The sequence below is a fragment of the Prionailurus bengalensis genome, chromosome C1 (genome assembly GCF_016509475.1).
Source record: "Prionailurus bengalensis isolate Pbe53 chromosome C1, Fcat_Pben_1.1_paternal_pri, whole genome shotgun sequence".
Lineage (NCBI taxonomy): Eukaryota > Metazoa > Chordata > Mammalia > Carnivora > Felidae > Prionailurus > Prionailurus bengalensis.
In genome coordinates this window covers 65,832,659-65,847,856 of record NC_057345.1, presented here as the reverse complement: position 1 = coordinate 65,847,856, position 15,198 = coordinate 65,832,659, and the positions used below count along the sequence as shown (strand labels likewise).

The following is a 15,198-nucleotide window of genomic DNA, read 5'->3' as shown; positions in this document are numbered from 1 at the left end:
TTCCATAATTTATCACTCTCTGAATGGGCAGCATTATCTTCCATAATTTTCTTCAAGCTATATAAAGAGTTTCCCCATTATTCTAGTGTAGAGAGCATTGCAAGAAAAGTCTATATTTTGTGTTAATTATTACTTCAAACTTCAACCTTAATTTTAGTCTTTCTGTAGTCTTCCACCAAAAGAAATTCTCATTACAACATACCCTGCTAGGCACTATGTTGCTTTTTTTCATTATTATAACAGTCCTATTAGAACCTTATATTCTGAATTTGTTGGTGCTTAAGGAAAACAGCTTTGCCTGTAATTCATTGTGCCCTGACCTTATGACACCAACTTATACTTGGCCAATTAGGGACAAGGCCAAACTGCATTATTCTTAGGTCTATTCAGTTAATAAATTACACTTATTTCTTTCATATAATCTTTAACAAGAACTCATAAATTGCATTCATTATGCCCTAAGAGATGAGGTACCAATGGTAATTCAGGTGGGCACATCTGAAAAGATTTGTCAGTTTCCTATTCCATTCTAGCCAGATTTTTTGGAAAACATTGGGAAAAGACTGAAATTTCCCACCAGCCTGAGACTTCATGCAAGTTTTTACAACATTAACTGGAAAAAACAAGATTCCCAACATGGCACCCAACAGACCTCGGCACATAAAATCAATAAGCACTGTGAGTCACTGCAGCAGGCAGATGTTCTTCACGGAACCTCAAAAGCCAAACAAAAAAACGACATTGCTGAATCCATTATGGAAAAGAACGGATACCAAGTCTCCATAATACTCTAATTCCATGGCTTTTGAGTGTCTTGAAAGCCTGGCAAGTGTTCATAAACGTTTTATAATGCTTGTGGTCTTGAAGCAATGTCTGAACTCTTTCCAATGGAGTGAAAATTGCTTCTGTTGTCCTTGGAAGTACTGCTGCCACACTACCAGTTGCAAACTCAGACGTAGTGATACGCTCTCAGAGCCGACAAGATAAGGCCTCATACAGACCAAACCTAAGTGCCAGTGCAGTTGTCTTCTGCATCGGTAGGGGGAAGGAATCCACAGTACAAGTTTTGAAAGCCATCCCTCCTGAACTGAAGCACTGCATCCCAGGTTTTGATTCCACACAGCTGCTGCCGAGAGAGGACCTTCTGAACCGGAAATCGGATTGCTACATGAAAGCCGCACAGCAGCCACACAAATAATGCTTCATTTCACCAACATTTGCAGCATAAGGTGACGGATCTTGTTTTGAAAATGTTAGGACTGGCAGCCTCTTTTCATGAGCTTCTGAATCCACCATGTTGCTTGAGATCTTTCTTACTCGGGGCACCTACGTGGCTCAGTCAGTTGAGCATCCAACTTTGGCTCCAGTCATGATCTCCCAGCTTGCAGTTTGTGAGTTCCAGCCGCACACTGGGCTGGCTGCTGTCAGCCTGTCAGCGCAGAGCCTGCTTTGGATCCTCTGTCCTCCTCTCTGCCCCTCCCCCGCTTGCACTCCCTCAAGAATAAACATTAAAAAAATAAAAGATCTTTCTTACTCAAGAAGGATTTCTTTAACCCACTGCAGCGGGCTGAACCCATTGCAGCAGGCCCCCAGCTCCATGCCCTGTCGCCAGCAGCCCACAGGTGGGCAAGCCCACAAGCCCTCATCTACATTGCTTTTCACACTTGGAGCAATTGGCATATAGATATATCATATAGTCAGCTTTATATCAGAAGCCTAAAAAATTGTTCCCGGAAAACTGACAAATTGGAAAAAGGAGCACAATCTTTAGATGAATTTTCCAAAAATCATTTAAGTTATTCCAAATATTTATAAAAACCTTTCTCAACGATGTCAACCAAAACTCACTGCAAGAGGCTGTGAATTTGAGATGAAGATCATTTCTCTTCCTCTAAGTTGATTCAAAGAGAGGAATGGAGAAATTAGAAAGATAAAAATATCTTAAAACTGTAGTGTAATCCTGTATTCCATACACTGAGTCAAATGCTTTAAGACTCGTTATAGAGTTCCCAGTTTACTTGATTTAGAGTTTAGGAAGTTCTCCACAGTACGGAATATAATTGTGTCTCATTTATTGTGGATTAGGTATAGTATAAAATTTGTGGTCATTTGATAATGGAAACCAAGTCCATTGACAGGAGTCTAACCTCTTTGTTGCAAAATAAGAATATTCCATTATTTTGATTTTCATCCCCCTTTTACCATGACAGCAATCTCTGTTAGCAATACCACCTATACTACACTTCTACTTCTACTCTCTCTTTCCTACCCCACAGCCAATACGAGTTAACTAGATTCCCTTCAAAGAGAAGAGATTCTAACACTAAAACAAAACTCTCACTCCTATAGAAACCCTCACTTAAAAAAAAAAAAAACTTAAAGAATTTTCCAAAAGTGTAAAAGATACCAGCAGCTGCTCTGTTTCATAATACAAGATAATGTTCATGTGGAAAAACTGGGTGAGAATCCAGGAAGCATCCAGAGTGATTGTCTTTGTGAAGTAAACATCTGTGTTGATGGGAAATTAAGACATACGCACACATCTGTATTCAGATGTCAAACACAATTCCCAAGGGAAGCATTAGAATTCCACTAGTTTTTTGGAAAAAAATAATAAAGATCTCCTAAGCTTTGCAAAATTTTGTACAATAGCAGTCAAATGCAACTATACCAGACTAGGTCTTTCATCTGTATGTTCTGGGAAATAATTAGGAGAATTGGAACTGATTGTTGTAAATTCTTTTTAATAATTTGAGCATCTTCACCAACTCCTACACTGAGCCTACGATCCTTCTGTGCCACCAATGCCAGTCATGGAATTTGTTTATGATGACAGTTTCTTTCCTAGTCTAGTCATTGATTTTTCCATTCTACAACACACTTAGTCATGAATGTTGTTTATATACTCAGTTACAGAAACATTCCCGCACACCATGAGCAGTGGGGGCTGTCACTCATGCGCCACTACCTTGAAAAAATACACATCTCTTCCCCCCATTCTCATTCTCCCTTCCAAAGATAACTCACAGTGGAAAGATTACTTCACCGGTTTTATAAAATGTACTAGAGCAATCCCACTTCCTAAAGGAACCACGCCCTTGTCATCAGAAAAAGAGAATACTGGGGAAGCAGAAAAATAAGAAAATGATGGGGCGCTTCAGTGGCTCAGTTGGTTGAGTGTCCAACTCGATTTCAGGCCAGGTCATGATCTCACAGTTAGTGAGACTGAGCCCCTGCATGAGGCTACACACTGACAGCAGGAGCCTGCTTGGGATATTCATTCATTCTCTCTCTCTCTGTCTCTCTCTCTCTGTCTCTCTCTCTCTGTCTCTCTCTCTCTCCCTCTCTCTCAAAATAAATAAATAAAAACTTTTTTAAAAATAAGAAAGTGATATATGTGAGCCTATCCCAACTCCTTTTGAAGATCAGCCCCCTGAGGGCAGAAAATATTTCTTCTTGGTGTTTCTTCTGGTACCAAGTTGCCTATGCAAGTGAATTCACCAAAGAAACTAATGATGAAACCCAAAAAGCATTCTTACTATTCCCTCCATTTTTAGTGTCTTTCAATAAAACTACCTTTTAAAAAAGAAAGAGATAAAGGAGCAAGGATAAATAGAGAGGGTGAAGAAGCAAAGTAGCACTTTACAAACACCCATCTCCAAGCCTCAGAGACAACCCACAAGGTACATATTCTTATGCTTATTTTTTTAATTTTTTTAATGTTTATTTGTTTTTGAGAGAGAGAGAGAGAGAAAGAGACAGCCTGAGCAGGGGAGGGGCAGAGAGAAAGAGGTAGACACAGAACATGAAGCAGGTTCCAGGCTCTGAGCTGTCAGCACAGAGCCCAAGGTGGGGCTCGAATCAGGAGCTGTGAGATTATGACCTGAGCCAAAGTCGGATGCTCAACCGACTGAGCCTCCCAAGCACCCCTCTTATGCTCACTTTTAAAATGAAGAGTTTAAGGCTTATAAAAGGAGGTAAGGGGCTCCTGGGTGTCTCCGTCATTTGAGTGTCTGACTTCAGCTCAGGTCGTGATCTTGCGGTTCATGAGTTCAAGCCCCGCAATGTGCTCTGTGCTGACAGCTCAGAGCCTGGAGCCTGTTTCAGATTCTGTGTCTCCCTCTCTCTCTGCCCCTCCCCCAACTCGTGCTCTGTTTCCCTTTCTCTCAAAAATAAACACTAGAGGGGCGCCTGGGTGGCGCAGTCGGTTAAGCGTCCGACTTCAGCCAGGTCACGATCTCGCAGTCTGCGAGTTCGAGCCCCGCATCAGGCTCTGGGCTGATGGCTCAGAGCCTGGAGCCTGTTTCCGATTCTGTGTCTCCCTCTCTCTCTGCCCCTCCCCCGTTCATGCTCTGTCTCTCTCTGTCCCAAAAATAAATAAACTTTGAAAAAAAAAATTTAAAAAAAATAAAAATAAAAAAATAAACACTAGAAAAAAATATTTTTAATGAAATAAAATAAAAGGGGGTAAGTTGTTTGTGGCACACAACTAAAAGTTGTCAGAGAGAAGTTTCAAATTCACTGATGAGTACCTAGAATTTAGCATTTATATATTTCCAGGTAAGTGCAGAGTTTTTGGCAATTGATCCTGAATGAAAAAAAAAAAAACACACTACTATCATCTCAATATCTGATAAAGTTAGTGTAGTTGAAACCTCATCTTAGCCAGAAAGCAATCTTAGGAGAGCATCCATAAAATTTCTTAAAACTTAAAAAGTTTGTTTTTTTAATTTTTTTAATGTTTATTTATTCTTGAGAGAGACAGACAGACAGACAGAGCATGAGCAGGGGAGGGGCAGAGAGAGAGGGAAACACAGAATCTGAAGTAGGTTTCAGGCTCTGAGCTATCAGCACAGAGCCCAACGTGGGGCTCGAACTCATGAGCCGAAGCCAAACCCAGAAGCTTAACCGACTGAGCCACCCGGGCACCCCAAAACTTAAAAAGTTTTAAGCAACACAACTTCCTGATGAGTCCCTTGTAATAACTACAAAATGTGTATATAATGAAGCAAGTTGTTTTATAAGGTTATGCCTACAAACTAGTAAAGAGTTGGAGGACTGTATTAGTTTTCTATTGCTGAGTAATAAATTACCACAAATTTAACAGCTTTTTTAAAATACCACTTATTAATGCACAGTTTTGTAGATCAGAAGTCCAGCATAGTATGCCTGGGTTCTCTACTCCTAGTACTACAAGGTTGAAATAAAGGTGTTGGGCACCTTGTCGGGGGCTCTGAGCAAAAGTCCACTTCCAAATTTATTTTTGTTGTCAGAATAATTCACTTCCTTGCAGTTGTAGGACCGAGGTCCCCATTTTCTAGATAGTTGATGCCAACCCAGAGAAGACTGACTGCATTTGAATGGTTATGTGTCTAGGTCAGGCGCACCTGGATAAAGTCAACTGTGCCATGTAACATGACCTAATCACAGGAGTAAAATTCCACAAATTCTGTCTGGGGAATTAGGGAGAACATATATAGCAGAGGCAGGGGTAAAAAGTCTTGGGAGCCATCCTAAAATTCTGATAGGAAGTGGACAGATTGAAAGTAGTATATCTGACATGTTGAGCAAAAGAAACCAAACACAAAAGAGTACATACTGTTCTATTCCATCTATATGAAGTTCAAAATAGGCAAAACTAATCAGTGCTGTCAGATAAAGTCAAGTAGTGGTGACCCTGAGTGTCAAACAACAGTATATAGGAAAAAAAGGATTTATTCATTCAACAAGTACACATTGAATGTCTCTCAAAGCTAAATAAAGTGAATTTCATGGCAATCAAGATAAGGCCTCTGTCCTCAAGTAGCTTAAAAATCTATCAGGGAAGGGCGCCTCGCTGGCTGAGAGCATGTGACTCCTGATATCAGGGCTGTGACTGTGAGCACCATGTTGGGGGATGGGATAGAGATTACTTTAAAAAATAAAATCTTTTAAAAAGGTAATCTATCAGGGAAAACAGAGACTAATAGTCTACAGACTAAGAAGCTAATAAATAAATATTTACCATGAATTGTGATAAGCCTCACACAGGGAAAAGTAGGAGGTACTCTGAGAACATAGAGTAGAGGAACCCAAAGTGGTTTGGGGGGCCAAAAAGTGATATTTAAACCAAGACCTGAAAAAATTTAGGTAGGCAAAGAAGGGGTAATAGTTGACTTGGTGACACTGGTTGATTGTGAACTGATCATCACTTACCTGTAAGACATGACTACCTAGAGGCCATATAGTCTCTGTCTCCATCATTATGAGAACAGTTTCAGGAACAAAGGAGGCACTAGCACGGCTCTACACTATGCTGGCCAAACAATTCCTTTAGTGCTATGACATTATCAGTTCTAGACATTCTTCCACCAAACGAATACTGACAAGGTAGAGAGTGACCTGAAGGTAACCATTACCACAGCATAGAAGTTTGAATCAGTGTGAAAAGAGCATGGCAAAATGGCCCAGTGGCTTCATGTTCAGGTTCTGGAATCAGACTGCCTGGGTTGTAATCCTAACTCCATCACTTGCTGTGTGTGTCCTTGGTCATTCACCTTCTGCAAGCCTCAGTTTCCTCATCCCTAAAATAAGGCAATAATGTAAAAATTGCCAAGTAATTAAAGAGTAGCTTCTTTGAGAAATACAGGTGTTTTCAGGTGGAAGTTGTTTTAGACTCCTTCTGCGTAAGTTATGGTGCTGGGACATTTTGAATGCATATGAGGAAGAACTCTTCTCCTGCCACTCTGACTCACCAGCCATACGCAATTGTCATTGCCCAAACACACAAAACTCACTTCAATGCCTATACATTTTTCCAACTTGTTCCTTTCCTCTGGCATGTCCTACCTACTCTTGTTTCATCAAACAGTTTCTATTCATCCTCCAGAGTCTCAGCTCATGCATTGCCTTGCTGATGATGATGTTACTGTCTGCACAATACAGAACTGGGTGATCATTTGTCCATGATCTCAGAGCACTCTGAATATATCTATTTCAACATGCAAACTGTACCATAATTGCTTATTCATGCATTCATCTCTCATTGTTATGAGCCTCTTGAGGGGTAAGACCGTACACAGCACTTGGACCATGGTAGGCAGTAAAAATGTTCACTGAATGAACTGAATGAATGAATACTGATGTAATTGGCAATAAATTCCTGCCACCAGTAATATTTAAACAAAGACTATCAGGCATATACAGAGAGTATTGGAGTGTCTGACATTCAACTTGCTAATCACTGAACAGGACCCTCCAAACCTGAGAGTCCTTAGTGCTAGATGAAGAAAACTAAATCACAAGGGCAGAGAAAAGGAAAAGTTGTATGTTCAGGGAATAGCAAGTGCCTCTGTTTGCCTGAGCAAGAGAGGACAGGATAGAGACAGGTCTGCAGCAAGAAAGTGATGGCACACACAAAAGAGTAAAGAACAATTATTTAACAAAGCCACTACTTGAGGGATGCCTGGGTGGCTCAGTCAGTTGGGTGTCCAACTTCGGCTCAGGTCATGATCTCACGATTCATGGGTTCGAGCCCCACATCGGGTTCTGTGCTCTCAGCTCAGAGCCTGGCACCTGTTTTGGATTCTGTCTCTCTCTCTCTGTCTCTCTCTCTGTCTCTCTGTCTCTGTCTCTGTCTCTCTCTCTCCCTCTCTCTCTCTTTCCCTCCTCCTCCTCCTCCTCCTCCTCCTCCTCCTCCTGGCTCGCACTGTCTCTCTGTCTCTCAAAAATAAATAAACATTCAAAAAAATGTAAAGGTACTACTTGATAGCGGTGGGCAAGGTAAAGTGCCCATCATGGGATGATAAATCTTGCAGAGCCTAGCAATAGCAGACAACTGATTTCCACCCATGGTTCCAACAGGGCTAGGGGAAGCAAGTAGAGTTACCAGAACACTGTAAAAATGGATTGATTTGATGTGAGTTCTGGCCTAAGTAGAAGAACAGGACTTGGTCTCTGCCAAAATCAGAGTTCTACAGAAAGAGAGAAGGGAAGAATAAATATCTAGGAATCCCATCACCTTCCAATATCCTTTCAGTGCCAGCCAACAGCCAGACACAACAAAAATCTGGACAGCAAGGAAGTTCAGGGGAGGCAATCTATAAAAGTCAGCCTTCTGAACTCCAGAGTAGGTCAGAGAATGAGTAACAGTAGACTAATGGTGTGAACATCATTTGGTGAGCCCTCAGAGTCTAGGGTTTGGGGGTGACATGATCCAGGCTTCATCTGAGGATGTTTAGTCTAATGGCTGTAATCAGAATGAACTCTGAATGGGAAGAGGGAGATGGAGGCAGGGAAACAAACTAGGAAATCACTGTAATGGCTCAAGCAAGGCGGGAGGAACGTAAGCAAGGGGACGCACTTACTATTCATATCAGCCCCTTGGATGGCTCTTGATTCTCCAGCAGGACGCACAATCCCTGGGCTGTTTACCCTCGTTGCAAGCAGCCCACCAAGTCACAGAGGTGGAAAATAAAGGTCTCCAAACTGAGAAAATGTTTCTGGTGTATACCTTTCAGTCTTCCCCTGATATTCACTTTCTCTCCTTTGCTTTGTGTCTGTATATACTGAGCAGAACCAGAGGAAACTAGCCGCAGCAACTGGAGGTCACAGAGCAGAGGGCAGTAACTAAGCTTCTTACCACAAAACGCCCCCCACCCAAAAAAAAAAAAAAATGAATAGGGATCCACAGGAAGAAAGCCCTGCTTGATTATCAGTCACCATTTCTCCCAATGGTCACATACAGTGACCAAATCCATCCTTCCTGCCTTCTCCCTCCCAAAAACTATCTTCCTTGGGCCCCATCTCAAAGGGACTCATTCTCAGATATTACATTCAAAAGCTATCTGACAATATTTTCTACAACTAGATCAGCACAGAGATGACTAGAAGAAGCTTCATGTGATTCTATAACATACTCTGTAACTCTTGTCTTTCTGCATGAGCAGATGTAGATTCCTTCTTCCAGTGCCACTGTATCTTATCTCTCCATCCCAGCATGCATCACACCACATCAGCACCCAGCCATGGTGGGTGCAGCCAGAGTAGGCACCTGATAGTTCCTTTTACAAGGCAGATAGGAAATGGCTCTGGTTTTATTTTTTGTTTTCTGTTCAGAATGAGACTCTTTTTATTAGTAATATTATTATGGAAAGTTTCCTAAAATAAAAAGAGCCAGTAACTACTTTAGTCCTTAGCTGTTTTCTGAGACACTATGCAGCAAGGCCTCACTGGATTGGGATTTACTTCTTTTCTCCACTGCCTCATTAGAAGCTTAGCTCTGCTAAGAGGATTACTTACAATACAGTATCACTGAGCACATGGGGAGCCTTTAAAGATTTGTTCTTCTCTCAACAAACTCCTTGCCAGGCTTTTCAAAATCAAAGTGTGGAAGGAAGAAACATCTGAAAAAGAAAAAGGCTGAGTTACCACACACCTAGAAGATTTTCCCCTACTCACTCATTACTATTTTCATTAGCAACATGAATCAACAATTCCCGATAAATAATTTCTATTCTCAGACTGAAGGGTAAAAATAATACAAAGCAGCAACACAACGTGTGTGTGTGTGTGTGTGTGTGTGTGTGAGAGAGAGAGAGAGAGAGAGAGAGAGAGAGAGACAGGGACAGAGAGAGACTGTGCTCCCTACACACATACACACACACACACACACACACACACACACACACACACACACGTACACACTCATTCTTTCTAACTGGTCCTAAAACAATCCTGTTTGCACGATTAGAACTGCATTTGAGGATGAGCACTGGGTGTTGTACGGACACCAACTTGACAATAAATTTCATATATTGAAAAAAAAAAACGCATTTGAGTCTGAGTTCTTAGAACAAATGAAGAGTTCATGAGAATCTCCCATGGCACCTGTCTGTCCACTCCCAAGGATAACAGGAATACCAGATGGTCCATCCATTAGCTTTTGCTTAGATTCAGGGCTGTTGTGGAGACAGTCAGATGCCCCTCAATGGAAAAGCAAGGCCAGTTGAAGGCCAAAGTGGCAAGAAACCACTTAGAAACCATGTGTGCCCTTGAAACAGTAAATAATACTGTGTGGATTCAACAATTCATTTTGTTGATGAACCTAGGACACATTTATCTCACTAAAAATTTGTCTTTGTTTTCAGACATCCTTTTATTTTTTATTCTTTATTTTTTTAATGTTTATTTATTTTTGAGACAGAGAGACAGAGTATGAACGGGGGAGGGTCAGAGAGAGAGGGAGACACAGAATCCAAAACAGGCTTCAGGCTCTGAGCTGTCATCACAGAGACCAACACAGGGCTCAAACTCATAGACCACAAGACATGACCTGAACCAAAGTCGGATGCTCAACCAACTGAGCCACTCAGGCGCCCCCACACATCCTTTTAAAAACCAGTTTTAATGACGCTTTCTTCAATTCTCCTTCTATTTGTATCCAGATCTGTTTTCTATACAAAGAGCTACACAAATAAATTATTGGAATCATTACCCTTGATGTAATCTAAGTCTCTTTTATTTGACTATGTTTTTTCTTGACTTTCAGATAAACACATGACAGTTGCCTTCCCAGTGGAGCCCAGTGCAAAAGGTGGGGGTATGGCCCAAAGAGGTCTAAGATACAGCAGTCTCCTCAGAATGGGTGGGAGATCTCGCCACAGGTAAGAGATGGTTGGTTAGGGCTGCATGGATCTGTGATGCTACAACCATCATCCAGGCAGTTGCTCTTTCATCTTCTGATGGGTGGTTCTTGGCTGTTGGCTTAACTTTCAGAAAGCATTCCACTTTCCCAAGCCTCATGGACCAGCTCCTGCTTTTGCATCTTATTTTCTCTAGCAGAAAGGAAAGGAATCCGTACTGGAAAGCTCTGAGAATAGGGGAGCGTGAGTAAATGGCTTTATTTTCCTCCCTCTAATGGAACATAAGTTCTTGAAGGGCAGGAGCAGAGGAGAGGTGGTGCGTTACAAACTATTAATGTACTAAAATAAGCCAATCATAGGAGTATCAGGCTTCTTTTCAAATCAAACCCTGGCTTTTCTGAGGAGGAGGAGAATATGAGCAGTCTGTTGAAAACTTTCTTGGTTTTCAACAAAACATCATTATGTTTTGCTTTGTTTTGTTTTTCAAAAAACATAATTTTCCTGGCTGTGATATGAAATGTTTCATTTTATCAGCTGTGTTAGGCAGTTCAGCTATGGCTATAAATGGTCTCTGGCTTTTGTCATTAGAATGAGTTGTTCAAGTGCACGGTACTCAAAGATGATGTCCTCAAACCATTACAAGCAAAATTCTTTCATCCTTAATTCAAGTAAACATGTCTGGAATAACTTTTGAATCTTGGCATGGGCAAGGGTGTTCTCTTAGAGTCACTTTGCGATCAGTTATCTATAGTAATCTCATCCTCATACCCTACCAATCAGTAATGGCATGTGCTTGAAAAGCAGCTGGCAAGGGTCTCACCCACATGATCTATACATCTGGAACAGGGAAAATTAACTGATATTCAGGCATGTGAGAAAAGCCACATGGCAGAGCAGTAATGCACACTGACTCCGGATGTTTGCCTGGATTCAATTCCCATATCTGTCACTTTTTAGGTCAAGTAGAACAAACAATTTAACCTAAGAGTTATAAATGAAAAAGACTTGGATAAGGACTTAGTACATGGTAAGTACTATACTAAGTGTTAGTTATTGTTATTAAGGCAAGATCATGGCTTTAACAGGGCTTTAAGCCACCACCAAGAGGAATGAAGGATCCAAGTCCTAGTTTTCCTCCTACTGAAGTGGCCAAGTCATCTCCCATGCCATTCACCAGTCCTTGCTGAGGCTGCCCTGTCTTGCCAGTAATGCCACCATACTAAAAACAATGTTCACTGCTGCCCTCTTCAAACTCTCAGTGCTGCCCTCTCAGTTTCCCGAGTTGATCCTGTTGCTCTTGCAAATATAAGGGAGGATTCTCTTTCACCATTGCTGCATCTCTTCATCAGACTAAGTGTGACCTTGCCCTCTCCATTTTTTAAACATAACACCTATAAAGGGTAGTTGCATCATTTTAGTTTTCTGCAGGACTATCTTTCAAATAACTTGATAAAACCTATAACATGAGTCATGTCAAAAACAGTTCAAACATTCTGCTCAGAAAGTACTTTCCCAGAGGTGAAGAGTTAAGATGGCAGAGAAGCAGGGGAACCAGGATCTCCCTTGTCCTTCAAACACGGCTGTATTGAGGTCAGAACACTTGGAATGCCCAGGAAAGCTATTGGCAGAGTGACAGAAAAATCTCCACAGATAGAGGGAGACAGCTTGGTGGGACAGAGGTACTTGTATGCGAATTAGGGAACATAAAATAGTGTGGGCACTGAGGGGAGGGGTCCCCTTCTGTGGAAAGACAAAAGGGAGAGAAAGAGAAGATGTGGATTGTGGTTTTGTGTTAGGACAAGAGAAAAACCTCTCCAGACCACAGATTAGGAGACAAGAAATAGAGTACCAGTCTCCACTCGTAGATGGGAGTTTTCAAAAGTGCCCAACTTTCTGCGACTTTCTCTGGGCTGAAGTACCACTGTGTACATGCACCCAGGGAGAAGGGAGCCAGCCCCAGGGCACGGTAGTGATCTCAGGGGTGCACTTGGAGAGAACAGTTCCCTCTCTTGAGTACTGTGGGAAGAGGGTATATTGCCTCCCCCTCTCCAAGGACAAAAGACCCTGCAGGTGCCAGCCATATCAGCAGGTTGGAGTGACTACCCCAGAACCAAGTTGCACAGTGCAGGATCCTTTAAGTCATCCATCAGGTTTTGAAGCCCAACTGAGCTCCTAAGAGGCATGGGAGACTATGGAGTAGGACAGGCCACCCACCCATGAAACTCTATGAGGACTGGCTGAACAGCGTGCTTTGTGACACTGGGGCAGGGAGGAGAGATTGGGATGTCACCATTTTTCTTCACGTCACCAACATGGTGGCCTTCATGGAACAGCACAGTGGTCCACTGTGGAGGTGGGACCCACTTACACCAAACCCTGCCCCTCCATGCCTGGCAACTGTTTACTGGAGTGGGACTGATACTGAGCAGATGGCCTCTCCTCCAAACCAGCACAGCCACTGGTCCCAGGCACTAACAGACGACTGTCCTGATGTTTTGTATATTAGTCTGTTGCTTTTTTTTCCTCTCTCTCTTTTCCTTTCTTTCCTTCTATTTTCTCTTATTTTCTTTCTACCTTCTTCTTTTTGTCCTTTGGAATCCAGCTCACAGTTCCTGATTTCATTTTTGGTCAATTCTTTTTTTTTTTTTCTTATTTTCTTTTTTCTCTGCTTTGTTTATCTATTTAATCAGGCATTTTTACTCCATTCTTTTTACATCTTTTCTATATCTCCTTGTTCTTTATTTTCCTTTCTCTCTCTCTGGATTAAGCCTGATAATTTCTCTGATTCTCTCCTTAGTCTTTTTTTTATCTTTTCAAGTACATATTTATTGTCACTTCTGTGCCATTTACACTCCCTGAGGTCAGGGATAGCACATCAGTTTTGCACTATATATGAGAAGTATGGTAAATTGTAAGAGTCATATAAAACAGAATGTGTAAAAGAGGGAGGAAAAGAAAATTGAAACAAATATCATGGACAGCATTTTCTATTAAAAAATGAGTGACTAACATGTATTGAACACTTACTAAATGATAGACTATGTCAAGTGGTTTTATAAGTAATTAATTCAATAAATTATCCTCTCCACAAATACCTATTGAGCATCTACTGTTTGCCAGATATATCTAAATACAGTTTTAAACCAGAGACAACTCTTACCCTTATGGAACTCACATTATTCTTCTATTAATAGTCATAATGCTATAAAAGAATAATAAATAACTAGATTTATTGAATGCCACATATATTTTTTTTTAATTTTTTTTTAACGTTTATTTATTTTTGAGACAGAGAAAGACAGAGCATGAACAGGGGAGGGTCAGAGAGAGAGAGGGAGACACAGAATCTGAAACAGGCTCCAGGCTCTGAGCAGTCAGCACAGAGCCCAACACGGGGCTTGAACTCATGGACAGTGAGATCATGACCTGAGCCGAAGTCGGATGCTTAACCGACTGAGCCACCCAGGCACCCCTGAATGCCACATTTATTTTTAAGCTTCTGTTCACATGTGTGTCACAAAAACCCTAACAAATGATTACTATTATGATTTTAGAGATGAGAAATTTGAGACTTAGTGTGAGCAAATCACTTTTCTAAGGTCACACCTTACTATGTCTGTGATAACAAATACTATTGTGATAGTTCTGAAACAATAATGGCCATATCAGTCAGCTGTGGTCCTTGCTAAAAATGCCAAAGTTTGAGCTGTACCCTTCAAGATTCTCTTTTAGTTGGTCTGGAGTGAAGCTAAGAGGAGACACGAATGTTAATGGATCTCAATGTTTTGATCAAAAAGCATTTGGTGTGGGGCTCCTGCATGGCTCAGTAGGTCAGGCATCTGACTTCAGCTCAGGTCATGATGTCAAGGGTGGTGGGTTTGGGCCCCACATGGAGCTATGTGCTAACAGCTCAGAGCCTGGAGCCCACTTCAGATTCTATGTCTCCCTCTCTCTCTCTGCCCCTCCCTTACACTCTATCTCTCTCTCTCAAAAATAAATATTAATTAAAAAAAAACATTTGTGTTGGTGATGTCAAGATTGTAACAAACAAGTCACACAAAGAAAGACAAAAATTGCATGGTATCACTTATGTGAAAAATTAAAAAAAAAATCAGACTTGTAGAAACCGAGAATAGAAAGTAGAATGGTGGTTGCCTGGTAGCTGGGGAGTGGGGAAAATGAAGAGAGGTTAGCAAAAGGGCACAAACTTTCCATTTGAAGATGAATAAGGTCTGAGGGCCTAATGTATAACATGGTGACTAGAAATCATAATCCTGTATTACATAACTGAAATGTGCTGAGTAGAACTTAAGTGTTCTCACAGGAAAAAAAAAAAAAAAAGAAAGTTACTGCATGAGGTGACGGATGTGATAATTTTATTTGTCATATACCTCAATAATCTGCTTAATCTTTTTATTGCACCTTTCATTTTTTCTTTTTGTATGGGATCAGGTCCCTTGCCCTTTCCTCTTTTCCATGGTTACTTCAATGAGTAATTCAAACCACACCAGATGGACTATCTAAACATTCCACCACTACAAGTAAAGAGGAGCTTTGTAGATGACTACCCTATGGG

The 15,198-nt window shown here is 41.2% G+C and overlaps 1 pseudogene; it reads right to left on the bottom strand.

Moving 5' to 3' along the window:
- Window positions 1-230: 230 nt before the first annotated feature.
- Window positions 231-1,364, bottom strand: LOC122479602 (annotated as a pseudogene).
- Window positions 1,365-15,198: the final 13,834 nt, after the last annotated feature.